At 43.4% G+C, this 14308-nt stretch overlaps 1 long non-coding RNA gene across 1 annotated transcript in view; it reads right to left on the bottom strand.

The window, feature by feature from the left end:
* Nucleotides 1–273: 273 nt before the first annotated feature.
* Nucleotides 274–14308, bottom strand: part of LOC139764552 (uncharacterized) — a 482407-nt gene continuing 468372 nt past the window's right edge. Inside the window, exons 2-3 of the long non-coding RNA XR_011716405.1 lie at nt 1220–1438; nt 274–980 (exon numbers count right to left, since the gene is read on the bottom strand). This is a non-coding gene — a long non-coding RNA (uncharacterized lncRNA). The remainder of the gene's footprint in view (nt 981–1219; nt 1439–14308) is intronic.

Below are 14308 nucleotides of genomic sequence, written 5' to 3' on the forward strand. Positions count from 1 at the left end.
CAGGTTTGTCATTATATTGTGTCACAGTTTTTGTTCCTGGATAGTAAGTGTTATTTCCTAATTGCTTATGCGTAAAAAGTAGAGAAAAAGGCTAATATTCCTTTCAAACTTTGCTTTTGTGACCAGGACAGTGATGTTTTGATATTTACCTATTGCCAATTGGACAATTGGCGACTTTGCACATTTTCTATTCACATATAGTCAGAAAAACGACATATGAATCAAAATTAACATATATTTACACTAATGTTAAACAAAAGTGATCACGAAGGATTTAGAAGTGAGTTGTTTTACGAGATTTACGACTGTACTGTAAATCACTTTCACGACTCAGACCCGAAATATAATCTCCCAACATGTTATCGTTTATATGTTCCTTGGTAGCGACATTCAAGCTCCAGTATATCCTGGTGGAAGTGCTTACCTTGATCCTCCGACTACGCTCCCATGTTCTTGAATTTATAAATAAAGGTGAGCGTCACGGATATGGACTTTGAGGGACATCCTGCAGCCCATTTTGCTGTAGATCTTCACTATAGTTCCAACCAGCTCCACATAGTTTTCGGCCTAGTGATCGCCCAGGAAGCCCCGAATCACTGCGACAAAGCTGTACCAAGCTGCCTTCTCCTTCCTTGTGAGCTTCTGTGGGAATTCCTTGCACTCAAGGATCTTCTTTATCTGTGGTCCGGCAAAGACACCGGCTTCGACCTTTGCCTCAAACAGCTTAGGCAAAAACTCTTGAATGTACTTGAAGGCTTCAACTCCTTATCTGGAGCTGTGACAAATTGTTTCATAAGGCCTGATTTCATGTGCGGTGAAGGTCCGGATACGTGATGGCAGATGTAGTCTTGCCAGTCCGAGGTTTGGAAGGATCCACCGTGCAGAAGTAAGAGTCACTTGCTTGCGTGGTCAGTGAGTTCCCGCCAAATTCAGGGGATAGCGAACTTGATGGCTCTCTTTCTTTTCCCCTCTGTACCATCCTGCAAAAGAACAATACAGAATTGTTATGAATAGATAATATATATTTGTTTATAAATTCATTTCACTCGTGACTAATGTGTAAGAGATTCTCTCAACATATTCCATATATGATATTTTTTTCAATAGACATTAGAACTAAAAAAAGATATAGATAAAAATGAATTAATTCTAAGAATTCTGAAAAAAATCTGTAACATAAAATTCCACCATCCAAAGGAGCAAGAACTGTCTGTCTTACCTTCCAGATTTTCTTTTTCCATTGCTCGTAGGTGAAATGAGGTGCCCGAAATTTGTCTTGATCCCCGGAAGACAGTCATGCTGAAATATGCCTTGCAGACCTCGCACATCGTGGCTGATGCTGCCACGCAGTACACTACTTTCTCGCTCTTGTTCTGATGAATTGGCGGCAGACATAACAAGATGCGTCTGCCGGATGCTTGTAGCCTCTAGATGCCATCTAAATAATGTATCCACTCAGGCAGCTAGATCTAAATTGAACTGGTTGGCTTAAGGCCCTTGAATTCATACTACTATTTGTATCACTGGAAACTTCTAGAAACTCCGACATATATTTGGAATGTTCTGAAAAAATATGTAAATTTCAAAACATCGCTGTCCTGATCACAAAAGCAAAGTTTGAAAGGAATATTAGCTTTTTTCTCTACTTTTTTTTTACGCATAAGCAATTAGGAAATAACACTTCCTATCCAGGAGCATGTATGACACAATATAATGATAAACCTGATTTACATATGAGAAAACCTTTCCGTGTACAATGTAAAACATTTAAATATGGCCAGCAAATAAGAAAGAGAATCTGGAGGTACAACATCCCTAACACTGGCTAAGAATATAACTCGCAGATATCGCCAACATTAGAATATGGCATTTTGATATTGCTATCATCAGATTACGTCATTCAAATATTGCCATCATTAGCTTATGGCCTTTATATATATATAAATATATATATATATTATCCCTGGGGATAGGGGATTAAGAATACTTCCCACGTATTCCCTGCGTGTCGTAGAAGGCGACTAAAAGGGGAGGGAGCGGGGGGCTGGAAATCCTCCCCTCTCGTGTTTTTTTTTTTTTTTTTCTTTAATTTTCCAAAAGAAGGAACAGAGAATTGGGCCAGGTGAGGGTATTCCCTCAAGGGCCTAGTCCTCTGTTCTTAATGCTACCTCGCTAACGCGGGAAATGGCGAATAGTTTAAAAGAAAAAAAAGAAAAAAAAAAAAAAAAAAAAAAAAAATATATATATATATATATATATATATATATATATATATATATATATATATATATATATTATCCCTGGGGATAGGGGATTAAGAATACTTCCCACGTATTCCCTGCGTGTCGTAGAAGGCGACTAAAAGGGAAGGGAGCGGGGGGCTGGAAATCCTCCCCTCTCGTTTTTTTTTTTTTTAATTTTCCAAAAGAAGGAACAGAGAAGGGGGCCAGGTGAGGATATTCCCTCAAAGGCCCAGTCCTCTGTTCTTAACGCTACCTCGCTAACGCGGGAAATGGCGAATAGTTTAAAAGAAAGAAAAAAAAAAAAAAAAATATATATATATATATATATATATATATATATATATATATATATATATATATATTGCCATCATCAAGTGTGTATCTAAATACTGCCACCATTAGATTATGACCTTCAAATACTGACACCATTAGATTACGGTATCTAAATATTGCCATCAGGTTATTATGGCTTCCAATATTGACATCATTTGATTCTGACCACAGAGTATTGACGTCATTGGATGTCTTCAAATATTGACATAATGCAGAACTGATGACCCGGTTTGATGGCGGTTTAGGAATTCCCTAAAACTGCAATTGCCTCACTGAAACGTGACCTTCAAACATAGGTAATATTCCGCTTTCAGGATCCTGAAAACTTCAGTAGAAACTGGAATCCTGTTACTCCGCCCACCCACCCTACTGTATGCGTTGTAAACCAGAGTGATACTGATATGTTCCACTTGTGTCGATATGCAAAGGAGAGCTGGATAATTCTGCATGACTGACATACAAAATGGCTCACACTGCTGCCTGTACTTCAGCACACGGTGAGAGATGATGTATCGAGGCTTCCTGAACCGATTAGTTTTAGTCTTGATATATTGATTCTCCTGATATCCATAAAACAAGTTTTTCATTACCATGAAGAGCAACTAAAGTAATTACTTCACTCGGATGTACGTGAGCCTTGTAAGGACACACTCTATTCGCAGACTCCAAGAAAATCTACATAACATTAAAGAAAATGTCTTCATTTTAGACAGATTCAATGACCAGAAGTAATGGTAGGAAGGTTTTAAGATTGGAGATGTATGAGCAATGTGGACAAAGGATATCATCTGCTGTAATGTGGTAGCAGAATAAACTAACTCCAGATGAAGTGATTGCAAAGACTCTCATTACCTTCAAATCAAGGTTTGATAAATACTTCAATAATTTCTGTTATATCAGTAAAGTATTCTGCTTCAAGAACCATTTTCATTTTCAGAGTTCAGCCCCAATTAAGTCGTTTGTAAAACTGGCAGGAACTTTCTTCCGTTCACATTTTCCCATAAAATTTCCCAGGCAGTATGTTTTACCAATACCAAATGGTGCTTATTCTTGTTTATTTTCCTGTTGGCAGTTGAGCCAGAGGGAGAGATGGATGGGAAGGTGCCTTCAGTTTTACGATCCTGTTCCTATTACGAGCAAGCATATAACCGTGTCATGAACTCCTGACACCTGTGCTTCTCATGTACCCCCAGGAACTCCATCTTCAACACTCGCAGGATCTGACAGGCTTTCCCACTGCCTTGCTGCCAGACGTACGGAACGCAGACCATCAACGTGAGGACAGAAGGGTGTGTCCAGCAACAGAGAGTTGGTCAACAGGAGGAGTAAAACGGGGAAGGGATTATGTGTTGACGTTAGCACTGACGCAAGGCGGGTTGGTAGGTGGGTTGAGGCGGGTTGGTAGGTGGGTTTAGGCGGGTTGGTAGGTGGGTTTAGGCGGGTTGGTAGGTGGGTTTAGGCGGGTTGGTAGGTGGGTTTCATCACTTTTAGGAAAGCGTTTTGTTAGGGGATTAGCGGACCCTCGTGCTGGTCTTTGCATATATCCTTATCCTACCTAGCCACCTTCTTCCACCATTCTATCTGACCACCCCCGTCTCTCTGACACCATACCTTCCCTCATGCCTTTCCATCCCTTCCTCTCCTCCACCCTCATCTCCCTATTCCTCCCTCATTTCCCTACTCCTCCCTCCCTCCCTCCCTCCCTCCCCTTCCACCGTTAATCCGTAAGGAACCATAAAGTTCCTGGTATGACACCATAATCTTGACCTGTTCCGGCTTCGTGAGTGTCGAGGTAAAAAAAAGACATAACACGTGACGTCATTGCAACCAAGGGACCGACAGCCCCTTAAACATGCGATATAGAGTAGATAATCTACAGTGTCGTGTGATAGTCGTATCTGTGTTCTACATCGGGGGAAAATATCTCGTAGCGTCTTCAGAATGTAGTGGACATGATTCAAGACAACTGCTGTTGTGTACAGAGACGAAGCCATGGCCTTAGACAGTGCATCGAACGTCGTCATCTGGACGCATCGAGACGCTTGGCTCCCGAAAAACATCAACAAATAAACTCCACACTTCCGGCCAACAGCCTCCCCCTCTCTTCTTTGTTTGTTTTCGTTTCCCGGGGAACAAAAGACGACCGCCCTACGTGGCCCTAGAGGGATCAACACACTCCACTCCACGCCAGCAGGATACATGAGTCGGGCAAGGCAGGGCAGGCCTCTGCGCCTGTAGCTTGTGTGTGGTAATGATGATACTGAATGATGGTTGCTCATGGATGTGATTGTATCACACACACACACACACACACACACACACACACACACACACACACTCAACACACACACACGCACATGTGCACAACAGATTTGTGAACGACTACAGAGAAGAATGTCAGAAAGCTCGCAGTTTGGAATGGTGGTAAAACAGAAAAGATACAGATGATTACGGCTGATTGCTTGCATGACAGAAAATGGGAAGAAGCAATTATCTATGCTATTTAGATTTGACAAAGATCATATACATCAGAGAGGAAACAAGGTATGAGAATGAAAATAAGATAAAGGAAATTCTACTGGGGAGTGACGAGGATGCTGAGGTCACAGCGATAGTTAGGTCGAAGGTAACTGCATGATAAGGGAAGTTGACCCATAAAGATTGCCACCAGAATGAGGGACGGCAACAGGGTAGTGCTGGCGTGGGAGTGGGCTAAAACATGGAACTGATCAAGACACTGTAACTTCCACGACTGACAACAGAAACAACCGTGGAAAAGGAACGAAATAGAACTACGACGATTATCCAGAGAATGAAAAGGAAATGAATGAAAGATACAAAAGAAAACGGAAAGACTTGGAGTATGTCAGTGGATCAGGTGCGTCAAACAATGGAAGACTATGACAAAAAAAAAAGTAATGAACAGATATGCAAATGGCAGAGAGTTGGAGATGAAAGATCGCGTATAGAAAACTAACTTGATGCCAACATGTTAGTACTATCCATGAGAGAACACTCGGGTCCAGTCTGTTCATAATGATACATGCTGAAGAAGCAGGAATGAGGAGGTGGGGGATAGAAGGGGAGGGGGGGTGGGTGATTCTCACCCCAGTGAGCGAGGTGCTATGGCTCCGTGAGACATCAAATCATCGTTCATCCCATCAGTATATGATAGGGAGTTATGTGGTTGGAAAACAACAACACTAAATTCTTTTAGCTTATCCCTCTTTCCAAGACGATGCGGTAACGAGCCCAGGTAAATACCTAACAAACGAACGATCAAACAGCGGCTAAGACGGAGCAACACGGCGCAGAACTAGCAGTGAAATGATCTTTTATGAGCAGTGATATTTGTACGTTATAAAACTGATGTGCTGAGTTGGGATCCACGTGGAGGAACTAGATCGTTGATGTGGCGGTTAGCGTCGCAGCCCAGACATCACACATCACACATGCATCACAGTTTTAGAATGCCAGCCATATTGGACACTCTCCATCAGAGGGGGACAGGTAGGAGAAAAAAAATGAAGTATCACGCAGGATTAAGCAAGGTGTTCCTTTGATGGACTGATGGTACTTAATGGGGAGGGAATAAAAGACACGTGCTAGAGATGCCTTCTCAAACTGGGCTAGACTAATGAGTAGGGTCGAACAGGACTGTTATTCTTTATCTACTATGCAAATGGCATGAGAGGGATGGGCGATTGATATTCAAATACATTTGTGGATGATGTCACGTTTATGGGAGACGTATTTGTGAATGTGATAGTAAACAAGAGGGGTAAACAGTTCCTATAACTGGTCATATGTATGCTAGATGAAATTCAAACATATTCGATGTAAAGTGAAGACGGGAAAGGAAGGCGAGTTAATGCACGTAGAGTGGAAACAACGAAGTAAAAGTGAACAACGTTAAAAGACGAGGTATGAGTGAATAGGGTTTAATGATGGAGAAAAATCACCCACAGAGAAAAGAAAGATGGTTAGTCATAGGATTGAAACCCCGGAGGACATCACTGTTGACTTCACGAGGAGGTGAGGTAGTTTTATCAGTGTCTACCTCGATGAACTTTCTAGAAAGGAAGCTGCAAATTCGAGAACAGAGAGCCGCTAAAAATTAAGCCAAATGATCGAAGTTAGAGGGCAAAGACTTATGCCACTCCCTACCAAATGCTTTGGATAAGTTGATGACCATGACAAAAAATTCACCCAAATCCCTGAGTGAAGGAGTGGAGTTGAGTCACACAGGAAAGATGATAAACTAATGACTTGCTCTGCGACAGTCAGATTGGTGATCGAAACATAACATGCAGTTCTAGGTATCTAAGGCAAATATAACCTACGATGAGGTTCAAAGACTTTTATCGTTAGCGGATGTGAGCGACAGGGCAGTCGAAAATGCTTTTGATTGAAGACCAAACAGATTTAAACGGCTGAAGAAAAAGTTCGACTGGCACGCTCTTTACAGGAAGGCGTGCTTGACTCGACTATAAAGAGCTTTGTAATGATTCCAAGCAGAATCGAAGATGAAATAAGATTCAAAATGAAAATATTTCATGGCCCAAAACGCTCTGTGCCTGATGTGACGCGCATAAGAGCAAAAGGTGTCAAACCATGACTCGTGATAGAAAGATCTAGTAGAAGAAGGGAAATCAGACACCATCCTAGACACTCTGAGCTTCACTATATTGTCAGCACAGCTGGAGGCTAAACCACTCGGCAAAGCAGCACTGAAGCAAAGGAAAGGCAATATATAGTCAGCACATGGAAGACCATTAAGTCCTCCTAAAATGCCGAAGTTGGCGTTTCAAGAGGGTTCCTGGGACTGGATTGTGACTAGAAGACTCAAACGTGGAAAAAAAAATGGTGCATTTCTGTTGGGAAGGTTCTAAGGTACAGACAGAGGTTGAACATGTTCTAGGAGAGGTTATGACTTTAAGGAACTCATGTTTAGTGTTAAATTACCTGTTTAACATTATCAATGAGGGAGAAAGAAAAAATCTCTACTCCACCAAGATTATCCAGTGCAAAACCAAGCCAGTAACTGTGGTGTATTTTGAAATCCACTGCACAGAGGATTTCAGTGTGTGGATGTGAAGAAAACAATGCCTCCGGTAAGAGGCAGTCGAAGAACTGGGGTGGTGAGCACACGACACATAGCGCAAAGTTATACAAGGGTAAGCAAATTTTGAGCCAGATGGCTTCGTAGCTGGGAGATGCAAGATCTGCGAGGCGACCAATAGCTATCGATGTACTAAAACAAATATTAACACCGTTCTTGGAGTGGAATCGTTAGCAAAAATTACAATTAGATTTGCTGGAAATATGAGAGGCATTCTTGGACAGGTGAGTTTTAGAGAGAGAGTATCAGGCGATGAAGTACACAGATGGTACTTAGCTGAGGAGAGGTTGCCTCTGAAACCATCAATGTTGCGGAAATGGATAACGAAAAAGCCGCGTTTTGGAGCATTGTTGGTATGAGCGAGGTGGATCCCAGTCATATGCCGTGGGTTAATGGAGCACTGGAAACCGTTCAGCCTTTCTTGACCAGTGGCGCCTTTCCGACTAAGCGAGGGGGAGACATGATGTGGATGTACTTCCACATGTTGAAAGAGAATTGAGAATAAAGAGTCGAGTGAGTTAAGTGTTTTCGAGTTATTTTGTGAGACAGTGAGAGAGAGATAGTGTGTGTGTGTGTGTGTGTGTGTGTGTGTGTGTGTGTGTGTGTGTGTGTGTGTGTGTGTGTGTGTGTGTGTGTGTGTGTGTATTTGTAAACTGAATCCCAACAACTCTCGTAAAGATGAGGCAGAAATAAGAGGCAGTAAGCTGGGCGAGGGAGAGAAATGTGACACTCACTGCAGTGCTGGCTTACTGCACCGCCATGACTTGCCCTCCTAATACACAGAGAAGTGGTACCTCCCTCCTCGGTAGCTGCCTGATATCTAACACCGACCTACCTGCTGTTCTGGTGTCCTCACCAAGCCAGCAGGAGCACCACCCTCAGCTCCGGTGTCCTCAGCTGCTCCACGCCCTTCTGGGCTGTGAGTCAGGCGTTCACATGACTCATAACTTTCCTCCGGCTGGAGTGTTTGTGTTCTTTTCACACACAAAAAAAAGGCGCAAACTATGTTCTAGCTCGCCCCCTGCCGCTTATTCATGCCCATAAATTGGTGCAAAGTCTTGACTGATGGCTGAGGTGCCCCAGCGTGTGCCTAACTCTGGCCCTGCCAGGGTTCGAGACACACCACATCCGGATGCGTCCAATCCTGATGTAATTATGGGAGATGAGAGCATCTTGCATTAACTGATTAGAACGTAATAGCGTCTTCAACTATTATCTTTACATCCATTGTTTTCATTACGTTATATTTCCTTTCATAGCAAAGGTCATCACCTTCATATCTCTCATCTTAAAACTGAAAAGCTTTGTGGAATAATGAAGCCATTCCAAGGTGCGACATTACTACTTCCCGATAACTATATAAAATATCTAGAAAACTAATAAAAATAATCATGCAGGTTCTGAAGATGAACAGACGATGCTTGGGAAACCTGGCCAGGATCAACATTCTTATAAAATGTTGTAGGAGCAGAGTCTTGCATTCCTGTTTATAGATCTCCACACGTCATCTAAATCTCATTCGATTATCATTTTCTATGACTTATTCCATCAAGTTCTTTATGCAGCTTACCATGAAATTCTGCTTTTTCTTGTTCACTTCTTTCCTTCTGTAGTGCAGACGCCTGTATCGCACCTATCAGGCCTTCTATATTTTCATCATTCATCGCATCATAAACTACATTCGAGTTTTAGGAAGGTGGAAACACCACAGACCCACGTCGTTTCTTCTTCCTCTTTAAACGACTAGAGTTATACTAAAGTACGTCGAATTCTATCTACTTCTTCATATCCATAACACCCTCACCTGTACTGTAATGTGATACGACGTCAATTTTGCCGGTACTGAGTTCCGTATCAGGGTGTCCACCAGAGCTTCTGCTCGTGGGCCAAGAAGTCCGTCAATTACAGGGTTCATCTGCGAGAGTTTCTCGGGCAGTATGATAATACGTCCGGCTTGCAGAGTCCTGTCCACGGCTTCTGTGATCCATGACTCCTTATTCGGCATATTCGGGGTAGTTCCGTGTTCTCTCAGACGCCTCAGGAGTCAGGCAAGTGCACAAGCCATCTACACCGTCAGTGTGGTTAACCTCAAACCGTCCGAGGCACAGGCTGCATCCCGTACACTGACGCCTGGGCTGGGTGGGAGACAGGATGTCTGTAGGGTAAGATTGGCCGCAACAAATGATCCACGTTCGAGGGTTCCTCAGTGTCTCCACATGGGTAAGGTTTGTCTCACTAAGGCTGGGTAAGGTTACCTAGCTACTTGCCACTAAGTTTATGGACCACCTTTTCGAACCCCCATGAAACTTTAACCAATCCCAAATAAAGTCCATCTCGTTTACTAAGAAGATTGCCTCACCTGGGAAAAGACGGATCCATACGAGTTAAAAAAAATATGAAAAGCAGTTTTAGGTTCGCAACATCTAGATCATCCCTTACAACAGCAGTCATCGACCGATAGAAGTCATCATCCTTCGTCATTGAAAATCTAACGAAACAAACAAAACACCAAGTCCAACACGATAGTGAACTGAGCATCCATTGTTCTCAAGCGACAACAGTCATACGAGAACCATGACAGACACACAGATATGTATGGACGGTTTTTAAGCAAAGGGACTGGGATTTACCGCCTCATGTTGTGGGAGCAGAAGTCGTCAAAAGCATTGATGGTCTGGCAGCGACAGAGTCATGATCAGTTCTTGGAGATGAGACCTTCCTTGAAAGCCCATTCACACGTTTTTCTCAGTGTTTTCCCATCATTCAGCGGCAGGAAGGCGTGGCACAAGGTGCCTGCCAAGCTGTGCGGCGAGCATGTTGCATCCTGCACTGTCATACACTTCGAGCATGTGGCATACAGTGCGTGTGTTACCTCGCGAGCAAGTCACACCGGGTGCTGCCTGTACGCCCTATGACGTGTGCTGTATCGCAAGCATGTTGTGTTGCATGTCTTGCCACGAGTGTTGACTGCATAGCACGTCATCATGAGGACATTGCATCATATGCGCCTTGGGTGGAAATGAAAGTAGACATAGATCATTGTGCTGTTGTCTCGCGGGTGCTGAAGTAAACTCCCGCCGCCGTCATGAGTGTCTCGCTAAATGTTATCTGTGTCTCACTATGATGAGGCTCTGAAAGATGAGGAAATGAGATGATCCCTGGAATTGATATCTTGATAAGTGACTGTACATGTGCTCTTGATGAGGAAGAGACTATTATAGATCAATATGTGTTGAGAAAGGAATTTAGAGACTGTTATATATAGATATGTGCTTCCCTAGGAATTTAGATGTAGTGTTTGTAACTTAAAAAAAAACAGTGGAATACATATTTCATTTCTCTGGGGATCTGCGCATGTCAGACTGGTTGGAAATGAATCGACCGATGAAGCGGCAAAATTGAAATGAAAAGGGTTTTCTTTTTTGCATGCGCACGAAAATAGAAAACAAGGAAAAAATATTGTCAAAAGGAAAAGAATTAAAGAAAGTCTGGATAAGGTCATGACATTGTTATTTGACGTCTGCATGTGCGGAGGCCAGTAACAAATGGTGATGCAGCAATGAAGGCGGGCATCTTGACCTGTTGTGGATGGGGTCAATCACTCCTCTCTTGAAAAAAAAAAAAAAGTGACTTAAAAAATGAAACTGAAATTTGTGTCTCTACAAGTAAATATATCGCACAGCGTATGTGCTGAGTGAAGTGCGAAAGTAAAAAATTGCTTGGTTTAACTTCTGTCTCTCGAACATAGTGTTCCTTCTTAAGTCCAGTTAGTCATATTGCAGTGGACTGTATCATATCGTCTGTCTCGTCACTTGTGTTTTACATCACGTGTACGTCACACCGTGTGTGTGTGCTCACTCTCAAGGCGCGATCTGCAGTTGTGAGTGTAATGGATCATGTCCTCAGCTCTTCATCTGCATATTGCATCGCCAACCATTGTACTTACAAATGTTAATCAACTAAAGGTTGTTGCACTGCGACTGCGGTTAATTTCGTCCGTGTGTTCTCGTTAACGTTAATTCGTCCGCGTGTACTCAACACTCGTCCGTGTACACGCTAGCATTCGTCCATGCACACTCGTTAACATTCCTCAGTTTGAAATCATTTTATATTCGTCTCTGTGTACCCGTTTTATATTCGTCCGTGTGCGATCGTCCGTGTGTACTCGCTAGCATTCGTCCGTGTGTACTTCATAGCATTCGTCCGTGTGTTCTCTTCATCATTCGTCTGTGTCATGATCTTCCTGAGTCGTAGGCGCTACTGGTATGGAGTTAGAAATACAGACGAGGCCGGTGACAGACACAGTGGCATATGTTCGATCGTGTCCCACCGCACAGGCTGAGTGTGTCTGCATGGCGGGTCAGAGGGAACCTTGCTGCCTCCACGGAGCCTCATCCACTACCCCATGACACTCACAGTCTCCACATCCGGGCGCCCCTCTGGAGGAGGAGGAAACGGCTACAAAGCCTTTATATATGTATGTATGTATGTATGTATGTATGTATGTATGTATGTATGTATGTATGTATGTAAAGATTCGCCTGGCACGGTTGTTGTTGTTGTCAGCTCGCTCACAAGTCTGTCATAACTGGCACAAGTCGGGTATGTGTGTGTGTGTGTGTGTGTGGCTGTGTGTGTGTGTGTGTGTGTGTGTGTGTGTGTGTGTGTGTGTGTGTGTGTGTGTGTGTGAAGTTTACAAACGCAGGTATACACTGAGATATAGCAGGTATGTATATACCTGCTATATTTCGATATATCCATGTATATGCTTAATGTGTATGTGCTCATGTGACATATGTGATCTATCTATCTATCCATCTATCTAACTTTTTATCACTTTTCTATCTATATCTCTCTACTCACCTATCTCTCTATCTCTCTATGTATCTCTATATATCTACCACCATTAAAGCCATTCCTGATTCCCACAACGTAAGTCAGGTACATACATACAGCCTCGGAACTCACTCACACCCACCCTCATGAGAGCCGTGCCCCAGTGTGGTGAGGCAGAAACGTGGACTTGCTCACTCACATGAGCTCTTCTCACTTTACACACTGAGCTGATCCGGCAAGCAAGACCAACGTCTCCACGTACAACCACCTCCACACAGAAAATGGTTCTATCGCCTACGATCCTCGAGTCACTCCACTATCGTCTTCGTCTGAAACATCCTTGGCCTCTCTCACACCATTGTACCCCATCTCCTCTGCTGTGTGTACCTTCTATGGTATTCTATCTATCTTTCTTAACCAAATTATCTTATATTTTTTCCCCTGGCAATCCATCTGTCGCCCTGTTTCTGCGTTTGTGATCACATTGTACCCGCGATGGATGTTATGGTCCCGTGGGTGATGGTGCCTGATGGTCTGTGCTCAAGCCTCACGTCTCTCGGTGTTGTTGTCCAGAGGTCGGGGGAGCTTCCTCCTCCTCCTCCTCCTCCTCCTCCCAACTCCACCCAACACTCGCCTCCACCCTCTGTTATCTCCCCTCCTCCTTCTCAAGCTCTCTCTCTCTCTCTCTCTCTCTCTCTCTCTCTCTCTCTCTCTCTCTCTCTCTCTCTCTCTCTCTCTCTCTCTCGCCAGCAGCCACCGAGCAGGGAGGTATATTACCGGCACTAACCGCCTGGGTATCAGGAGGGTTACTTATGGCTGTGCCATCAGCCAGCAGTGGCTGTCAAGTGTCATTCCTTCCTTTCTTTCTGTCTCACCCACACGGAGGCTGCGGACATCCAATCCACAAAACATACAATTTCTCTCCATCTCACATATAACACCTGACACCAGGTGATTAACGTGACTCGATCTTCACAACTCTAAAATTTCCCTGTGGTGACCGCTACGCGCCAGCCCAAGCCTTCGGTGATATCTCGACGCGCGGTCGGTGAACGCCAAGTTAACGGCATTAGAGTGAATTTTGGAGCATTTCCAAGAAACAGCGTCACGGAGGGTTAAAGAACTGAACCCTGAATGATAAGTTGTGGAGTGTAGTTATGTATATAAATATAAGTACAAATCATAGCATACCTCTTCAACATTTGTCTTCTTTTTCCTTTTTTACGGACCTGTTGTGGGCTAACTGTGTTCATGTGAGAGACCCGTGTCACACACATTGGTTGAAACTCACAACATAACAGGATATGTGAGGCAGTGCATCTCAGACGAGAGCTTATGGATTATATGACCTAATCAACATCGAATCACCATGAGTAGGTAGTTAAGTCATGACCCTGACGGCGTATATATATCAAGTCATTCGTATATCATGATTGAATATATTCGTCCGTTCGTGATCCACTTTTTAGTGCCGTAACCATTTACCCGTATCGTTAGATCCTTACCTTCCGCCGCCAACCATCTTTTACACCAATCTGATGTTTCGTATGGCACGTTTATCGCTAACTCGAGCCGTTCATAAGACTCTCCTCCAGATAATCAACTTATTGAAAACTTCTATATTTAATGTCACTTATCACTGGTCACACCTCGATGGATCTACCTGTACCAGAGCTTGGATTAAAGCAGCAAGTGACGTCAGGTGACCTACGCCACAACTAGAGTAAAAGTCTCAGTGGCTTCAGCTCTTGAGACCCGCGAGGAAAAACAGCGA

Source organism: Panulirus ornatus, chromosome 4 (assembly GCF_036320965.1).
Source record: "Panulirus ornatus isolate Po-2019 chromosome 4, ASM3632096v1, whole genome shotgun sequence".
Taxonomy (NCBI): Eukaryota; Metazoa; Arthropoda; class Malacostraca; order Decapoda; family Palinuridae; genus Panulirus; species Panulirus ornatus.